The sequence below is a fragment of the Somniosus microcephalus genome, chromosome 20 (genome assembly GCF_052327205.1).
Source record: "Somniosus microcephalus isolate GS21.2 chromosome 20, FLI_Smic_1.0, whole genome shotgun sequence".
Taxonomy (NCBI): domain Eukaryota; kingdom Metazoa; phylum Chordata; class Chondrichthyes; order Squaliformes; family Somniosidae; genus Somniosus; species Somniosus microcephalus.
In genome coordinates this window covers 68,009,789-68,019,262 of record NC_141006.1, presented here as the reverse complement: position 1 = coordinate 68,019,262, position 9,474 = coordinate 68,009,789, and the positions used below count along the sequence as shown (strand labels likewise).

General features: G+C 43.0%; 1 long non-coding RNA gene across 1 annotated transcript; it reads left to right on the top strand.

The window, feature by feature from the left end:
- Positions 1 to 7,063: 7,063 nt before the first annotated feature.
- On the top strand, positions 7,064 to 9,173 carry LOC147103375 (uncharacterized). Its single transcript, XR_015072997.1, has 3 exons — positions 7,064 to 7,182; positions 8,215 to 8,316; positions 9,092 to 9,173. It is a non-coding gene; the product is annotated as an uncharacterized LOC147103375 (long non-coding RNA).
- The last annotated feature ends 301 nt before the right edge of the window (positions 9,174 to 9,474 follow it).

The following is a 9,474-nucleotide window of genomic DNA, read 5'->3' as shown; positions in this document are numbered from 1 at the left end:
CCCACTGTCCAGGGCCCCAAAAACCCCTTCCAGGTGAAACAGCGATTTACTTGTACTTCTTGCAATTTAATATACTGTATTCGCTGCTCACGATGTGGTCTCCTCTACATTGGGGAGACCAAACGCAGATTGGGCGACTGCTTTGCGGAACACCTCCGTTCAGTCCGTAAGGGTGACCCTGAGCTTTCGGTCGCCTGTCACTTTAATTCTCCGCTTCACTCCCACTCTGATCTCTGTCCTTGGCCTATTACATTGTTCCAATGAAGCTCAATGTAAGCTCGAGGAACAGCACCTCATCTTTCGATTAGGCACTTTACAGCCTTCCGGACTCAACACTGAGTTCAACAATTTCAGATAATAATCCCTGCCCCCAGTTTTCATGCTGTGTGATTTTGTCATTCCCATTTGCAACATTTTATCTTTCCTGCCTCTTACATAAGCACAGTATATTCTTTCAATTCCTTCCTCCCCTCCTAAACCCCCCACCCGCCCCCTGTCTCTGCACCTGCTTAATATCTGTTACATCTCCAGCTTTTTCCAGTTCTGATGAAGGGTCCCAGACCTGAAACGTTAACTCTGTTTCTCTCTCCACGGATGCTGCCTGGCCTGCTGAGTATTTCCAGCATTTTCTGTTGTTATGTCAGACTGTTGCTTGACTAGCCTGTGGGACAGCTCTCTGAATTTTGGCACAAGTCCCCAGATGTTGGTGAAGAGGACGTTGCAGGGTCGACTGGGCTGGGTGTGCTGCTGTCCTTAGCCGGTGTCGAGGTTGAGGTTTTATTCTTAATTGTTTTTCGTAGCGGTTTGTTACAACTGAGTGGCTTGCTAGGCCATTTCAGAGGGCAGTTAAGAGTCAACCACATTGCTGTGGGTCTGGAGTCACATATAGGCCAGACCAGGTAAGGACGGCAGATTTCCTTCCCTAAAGGACATTAGTGAATCAGATAGGTTTTTACGACAATCCGATAGTTTCATTACTGATATTTGCTTTTTATTCCAGATTTATTTAATTAACTGTATTTAAAATCCCCAGCTGCCGTGGTGGGATTTCAACTTGTGTCTCCGGATCATTATTCCAGGCCTCTGGATTACTAGTCCAGCAACATATGGAGGTTGATGGCATAGCAAGAGATCCAGCAGATTTAAGAATTTATCTGCAGACATCGAATGTCGCAGCATGGTGACAAAATTGGACTTAAGACTTCAACCTATTGGGATCGTTTGTTATTTCCAAGACACATTGCTCGAAGGGGAAGATAAACGACTTGCATCCAAACGCAATTGTTACTTTTGTCTTATTTATAAAATCACAAAGCCTGGGCATAATTTGTTTGTGAAATTAAAATTGATTAGATAAATTGATGAGTCGCTGTTCAAGCACTCTGGAAGGGAAATTTATCTGAAATTTAAGGGGATAATGAAATTTTATTTTTTTGAAAAGGTCCAGTCTACATGGTTCCATCCAAACTATGTATTCAGAAAGAAGTTTTTTGGGGGAGACTGTTGTATTAAAGATAACTAACATCCCTCATCTTGCAGACTGAATTGCTCTCTGGCACATTTTGGGGAATAAAAAGTCCAATAAGAGTTTAAGCAGAATGAACAAAAATGTTTTGATAACTTGGACTAAGTGGGAATGTTTGATCTATGTTTTAAAGATATTCTGATAATATTGTATTAGACAGTAAAGTTCCTCCGGGGCTCATGAATGAAATGGTGAATATTGTATAAAATTGAATGCGAGGAAGCGAGTAAGGATATAAGATGAAAACAGAAAAATTACGTGAATTGGCATAAATCACCTGGGTGCAATCTGGCATTAATGTACATTCTTGTGAAAGTCAGGGAAGTGAAGCAAATTGATAAGCTTTCTCTTGGAGATGTTTGTGTCACTGCCTATACTGAACAATAAAAAAACTGCATTTGATAGCCTGGCCACTACCTGAGACATTGGGACCATGCAGGGGAGATGAGGAAAGCCGGGGTGGGGAGGAGAGGAAAGAACAAAAGGGACGGTCTGTGATCGGGTGGAAGGCAGGAGAGATTAAATGTTTCAAATGGGGATGGGAGAATCATCAACACCTGCCGCCTGAAAAAATAGGGGCAGAGGTTATGGTCTGAAATTGTTGCACTCACTGTTGAGTCCAGAAGGCTGTAAAGTGCCGAATCGAAAGATGAGGTGCTGTTCCTCGAGCTTAGGTTGAGCTTCATTGGAACAATGTAAGAGGACTTCATTTAGGACTTGTGCTGAACATTTTCATTTTTCTCCTGCCCCAAGTTAGTATACCATTCTCTTTTTGAATGCTTCTGAGTTAGGATTTACTTTACTAGTTGGGGGTCTATTCATTTGTCATTGATTTTATTTGGTCTTTAAGATGGGAGTTACTTGAAATGGATACGACTACCTTCACTCACTGTACATGGTTTGTGACCCCGCTCTCACCTCAAGCTTTAACCTCTCTCTGTCAGAACCTTCCTTGTCTTTCCCTAGTTAACCAACACTACAGTCAGTCCTCCTCTGAACTTCCTCTTGTCCCTTTGAAGCTGCAAAGACACTGTCCTACCCTCTTCCTCTTCCCTACATCCTCACTGCATTGAAATCAAGACTCATTGCGCCATCTCCCACTTTCTTTCCAATGACCTCAAAACTGTGTAACTCATGACCTCTCTCAGTCTTTCTTTTCTTCTCTAATATTCAGCCATTAAAAACTCAAGCTCGGCTTCACCTAATCATTAGTTCCTGAGTTACCTCAACTTCTCTTCCTGTTTTCAACTTTGGTGATGTTCTGCTTTAAGGTCTTTGACCCTTTACCTTGGTTTCTCAATTTAATACAAAAATCCCTAACCGGAAAGCAGCAGTTTTGGTGTGAAGTTTTACTATGTTAAAGGCGCTATATAAATACAAGTGATTGTTGTTGTTGTTGTTGAAGTATTAAACCTCTTTATCTGTTCCATTGCCTGAGTTTGAAATGCTCGAGCTACCTTGTCACCTTCACAGAGCTCCTCAGGAGGTTAGGGAGGAAGCAGATGTGCTTCACTGTTGTCAGGCTGGGTGACATTTGCAGAAATGGCCTTCCAGCTACTGTTGTTCATCACACAGTTAGTTTCTGAGATACTGTTTGAGAATGGTCCTAGTGATTTAAACCTCTGCACACCATATATGTGGAACACTGGTTTTACATCCTGCCCAATATTTCTTTCCAGACTTCAATGGAGTTTGAAATTGGGCGGGGTATAAAACCAGCTTTGCCCCTGATCCTGTAGGTTTCCCGCCCATTATGTTGTACATTGTGTAGTCACTTTTGTAATGTAGGGAAATACGGCAGCCAATTTGCACACAGCAAGCTTCCACAAATAGCAATTTGACAATAACCAAACAATCTGTTTCAGTGATGTTGGTTGAGGGATAAATATTGCCCAGGACACTAGGGATAACTCTCTTGCTCTTCTTTGACATAGTGCCATGGGATCTTTACGTCCACCTGCGAGGGCAGACAGGGCCTCAATTTAACTTCTCATCTGAAAGACGGCAGCTCCGACAGTGCACGACTCCCTCAGTACTGCACTGGAGTGTCAGCCTAGATTTTTGTGGTCAAGTCTCTAGAGCGGGACTTAAACCCAGAACCCCAGTGATATGGTTGTGCAAATTGGCTGCTACGTTCCCTACATTACAACAGTAAGTACACTTTAAAATGTATTTAATACAAATTAATACAAATCAAGAGGAAAACTCTCCACTGGCTGGAGCCATACCTAGCACAAAGGAAGATGGTTGTGGTTTTGGAGGCCAATCATCTTAGCCCCAGCACATTGTTGTAGGAGTTCCTCAGGGCAGTGTCCTGGGCCCAACCATCTTCAGCTGCTTGATCAATGACCTTTCTTCCATCACAAGGTCATAAGTGGGATGTTCACCGATGATTGCACACTGTTCAGTTCCATGAGTTAGATATATTTCTTAAGGCTAAAGGGATCAAGGGATATGGGGAGAAGGCAGGGACAGGGTACGGAATTTGGATGATCAGCCATGATCTTATTGAATGGCGGAGCAGGCTCGAGGGGCCGAATGGCCTACTCCTGCTCCTATCTTCTATGTTTCGCAACTCCTCAGATAATGAACCAGTCTATGTCAGGAATATTGTAGGGTTGCCTGGATGAGTGCAGCTCCAACAACACTCAAGAAGCTCGACACCATCCAGGTCAAAGCAGCCCACTTGATTAGCCCCCCATCTCTACCACCTTACACATTCACTCCCCCCACCACCGGCGCAGTGTGTACCATCTACAAAATGCACTGCAGCAACACACCAAGGCTTCTTCAACAGCACCTCCCAAACCCACGACCTCTACCACCTTGAAGGACAAGGGCAGCAGGCGCATGGGAACACCATCACCTGCAAGTTCCCCTCCAAGTCGCGCACCATCTTACAAATTTATCGCTGTTCCTTCATCGTTGCTGGGTCAAAATCCTGGAACTCCCTCCCTAACAGCACAGTGTGAGCACCTTCATCACACGGACTGCAGCGGTTCAAGAAGCAGCTCACCACCACCTTCTCAAGGGCAATTAGGGATGGGCAATAGATGCTGGTTTGCCAGCGATGCCCACATCCCGTGAATGAATAAGAAAAATTGGCTGTAAAGCGCTTTAGAATAGCTTCATAAAATGCAAACATTCACAACTCATAAAAAGTTTGAAAAGAAACTGAGGACAACTGCTCCGCCAGTACTAAAAATGGCAGCTGCCAATCTAGCTTCACTATTCCAAGCCAATCACTGGCCACATGATGGCAAACACGTACTTCAAGCGGGGGCGGGGAAACAAGCCCCTAAAATCCGTGTCAGCGATTGGCTGAGGGCGGGCGGGGATTTTGAGCATGGAGGCCAGTGAATGGTCGCCTGCTGCACGAGGCCTGCTTGGTGCGCTTTGCCGGCGGGCGCGCGGATTTTCATCCGTTAAACGGCCGCTAGGAGGAAGGATGTGGAACAGCGCGGGTGAGCACAGTGTGAGGGGCTGATGGCCGCCTCTATTCCACCTACAACCTTCTGTATAGAGTGGAGTGTGTGGTATTTGTTAATTTGTTAAAATAAATCGCATAATAAAAAATAATTTAAAAATAGTTACATGTAAAAATAATACTTTTATGTAACTGAAGCCATAATATGAATTTTGTTGACTATCATGAAAATATAAAGTCTCCCAAGTTACATCTCACTGCGAAAACGACATTAACTTCCCCTCTTTTGTTGCAAGCCCATCCCCTTTTTCTCTTGGATAAATAACAGGTGATCCTCTACCCCTTTCCATTTGCCTTCAAAACACCTGCTCGCCAGTGAATATGCCCTGTACCATGATGAACTCATTGTGGATTAACCTGTTGATACCCTCGGCCTTACTTGGCTTGGCGCCTGGATGTCGATTCTTGTCCCACTCGTTGAGATTATTCCTCCTCCTGCCCTTTCTCATTCCACCATGTTTCTCACACATAGTGCTGTGCTGGTGGAATGGCTATCGTCTCCAGATCACATTTTGGTGTATTTCACTCAATCTGAATGGTTCAGCAGAGTCTATGTTAATTGCAGGTTGTAGCAAATCATCATCATGCTACATATTTGAAGTCCAAAGTTTGAAGAAATTCCTTTCTCAACTCTCATTTGCCCAGTGATTTGAACCAAAATTTTATCTCCGGGTTTCTCAAAACACTTGTCAACATATGTGCCATCACTTCTCTGGATTTTGAAATCTTTTGTTGGTCATTAGGAAATTATGGGATGTTTTAGTTTTTAAAATTAATTCATGGGATATGGCCGTCGCTGGCAAGGCCAGTATTTATTGCCCATCTCTAATTGCCCGAGAAGGTGGTGGTGAGCCGCCGCCTTGAACCGCTGCAGTCCGTGTGGTGAAGGTACTCCTACAGTGCTGTTAGGGAGGGAGTTCCAGGATTTTGACCCAGCGACGATGAAGGATCAGCGATATATTTCCAATTGAGGATGGTGTGTGACTTGGAGGTGATGATGTTCCCATTTGTCTGCTGTCCTTGTCCTTCTAGGTGGAAGAGGTCGCTGGTTTGGGAGGTGCTGTCGAAGAAGCCTTGGTGAGTTGCTGCAGTGCATCTTGTAGATGGTACACACTGCAGCCATAGTACGCCGGTGGTGGAGGGAGTGAATGTTTAAGGTGGTGGATGGGGTGCCAATCAAGCGGGCTGCTTTGTCTTTGATGGTGTCAAGCTTCTTGAGTGTTGGAGCTGCACTTATCCAGGCAAGTGGGGAGTATTCCATCACACTCCTGACTTGTGCCTTGTAGATGGTGGAAAGGCTTTGGGGAGTCAGGAGGTGAGACACTCACTGCAGAATACCCAGCCTCTGACCTGCTCTTGTAGCCACAGTATTTATGTTTCTGGTCAATGGTGACCGCAGGATGTTGATGGTGGGGGATTCGGCAATGCTAATGCCGTTGAATGTCATGGGGCAGTGGTTAGACTCTCTTTTGTTGGAGACGGTCATTGCCTAGTATTTACGTGACGCGAATGTTACCAGCCACTTATCAGCCCAAGCCTGAATGTCGTCCAGGTCTTGCTGCATGCAGGCACGAACTGGTTCATTATCTGAGGAGTTGCGAATAGAACTCAACATTCTGCAATCATCAGCGAACATCCCCACTTCTGACCTTACAATGGAGGGAATTTCATTGCTGAAGCAGCTGAAGATGGTTGGGCCTAGTACACTGCCCTGAGGAACTCCTGCAGTGATGTCCTGGGGCTGAGCTAATTGGCCTACAACAATCACAACAAAATTATGGGATATTTTAGTTTTTGACGAAACATTTACCACATTTACAAAACAAGAGGGAAATATCTTGTGCATGGAACATTATTCTGTTTAGATTTGGTGGTGTATATAGTGTTTAAGGAAGGTCATTATTATTGGGTTTATATTTGGGTGATCCATGCAGGGTGAAAAATCCCATTTGGAAAGAAAAGAAAACTGGATAGTTAGCTCGTGCTGACAGGTCCGGTACGTAGCTGTATTATGTTTTGGTTCTGTGGTTGACCTCTAACCCCATTTCTAGGTTTTTTTGATGGTAACTATGGAGGTGTTGGAGATACTGGTGCAGGAGGTGGGGACTACATGCAGTCACCTGGAGGATTTGGCTCACCAGCTGGGGGCAGCCAGAGTGACAGAAAAACTGTAAGTACAGGGCCAAAATATTCATCACTACAATTCCACTCACGAGATGCAGAATAAAATTGGGTGGCAAAAACGCACACACCCTTTTCTCCAAAATGTAGAAATTCGTGTTGGTCTTGTTTAAATGCTAATGGCAACCCTGTGTGATGTACTGTATCTTATTTCTGTTCGTGCTATTTTTAAAATCTATATTGTAAATTATTTTTCTTCACTTTTCGCTGTTATATATTTTACCTGATCAAAAAAAGGCATGCAAGAGTTTTGTTCTGAAGCCTCTGCTACTTTTCGATTGGCATTTTTTCTTGATTTTTGACAATTCGGAGGAGGAACAGCATGAGCTGCCTTGTGATAAAGCTGTATGCAAATACTGCAGCAGGCTTTGTGAACATTTGCACTATAACATTTCGAAAATAAAAGTTGATCTTGGAAAAAGTGCGACAAATTGTTAAAACTGATCAGTAAGTGACAAGTAGTACTATCACACAGTATTTTTAAAAAAAGTTGCATCTAATTGGCTAATGCAAACCCAATTGTTAATGTGTGTAATTTTATTTTGCACCATTTGATTACTTGGTGATCTGTTGTAACATCAAAATGTTATGATATCCCAGAAATGTATCTACAGTAGTTTTATATTGTAACCCTGCAGTCATTCTCCTGACTAACCACGAGTGAGGGGGCAGATAAAATGCACCTTGGGCTGCCAGGACATAGTCATGTTCCGATTGTTTTCAGTTAGAAAAGCCATTTATGGCAAAGCCCTGTAATGACCTAATTAAAAGAGTACCATCTTCTCCCAATGTACAAAAACAAAGTCATTCCTCGTTATGAGGATGGATTAAAGTCTGATCAAAATGTAATTTTACTACTTAAGATACATCAGGGTAAATTACCTTATGTTTAGACAAACAATACGTAAATAGCCATCTCCTTTTATGTGATTACACTAACTGCTTTTTTGCTGTGTAAGCAAGTAATAAGGGATGCACTGAGCCATAGTCTTACAGGTTAACTTTATTTTTCTTTTGTCAGAGATCACGGGCCCAGCAAATCGTTCCTTGTACAGTGTCACAGCTAATGTCTGCTACTCAAACGGAGGAAATTTTCAGAATTGGAGAGGTGGAGTTGTCTCAGGTGAGTGAGCAATTCAACACTTAAATCATCTTAGATTCATTAGCTGTAGTGTGATTTCATTGAACACAATCTTTTTAGTTACTTGTAGTTATTTTTATGTTCTACCTGAAAATAAACCTCTATTTTAGATGAGATTTTGTCAATGTGGATGACATTTATAGTGGCTTGTTGAGTCTCTTTCCTGCCTCCCTTAAGTGGGGGAAGATAAACAACTATCAGCTGAATGAGATGCAGCGCTATATTGGTTCAGATGAGGGTGTAAAATTTAATCATGTGAAAAGACTTCTATTTGCTAATCTGCTTTAAAAGACAATTGGATGATTTTATGAGGCATTTCTTAAGGCTTCATCCAATAAATATTTTTTTAAAGCGCTTTAAAAATATTCATTGTACAGCTACAAGGGAGACATCAGAAAGGTTTTTATGCAGTTGGTTGGATATAAAATGCCCTTCCTAAAGTGGGGTGGTAGCAGAGCCCTGAATAGCTGTTAAAAAGTGAAGTGGATAAGTATTTGAAAAATAAAATTTACAAAGGTATGGGGAATGGGAAGGGAAATGGGACTCTGGATTGCCCTTTGACATAGAATGGCATCTTTCTGTGTTGTAAGATTCTGAGATTTGGATGATGCTTCTTAAACATTTTACACTTAAAATTGTGACTGCCTCTATGGCTTTGTTTTTTATTTTATCAGTTATAATTTTTTTTCCTTGCAGTATGTTGCTTAATTTTACGGCGGGATGTACAGATTGTAATGAGAGGGTTCCCTTTCCTGAGGTAACTGTGGTTGGTGTGATCAAAGATGCAGAGAAAGCCCCAACAAATATTCTGTACAAGTTGGATGATACGACAGCACCCCCAATGGGGTGGATACTGATATAAGTAAATGAACGTCTGCAAATTACCTTAATGTATATTTTAGTTCCTTTTTCAGTGTGTTGAGTTCGCTTTCAGTCCTTTAAATATAATGGGGGGAAAATTGGCTCGCGCCCCCTCTTGGGGCGTTAACTTCGCCGCAGCGCTACTTTTAGCGCCCCGAAAAAGTTAGCACCCCTGTGCTGTAAATTGAGTGGTGGCGCCCCAAGCAGGAGGCGGGGCGCTACTGGAAGCGCTCCCCCTCCCTCTTGGGGTGCTACCATTCATTATTGCAGCGCTACGTG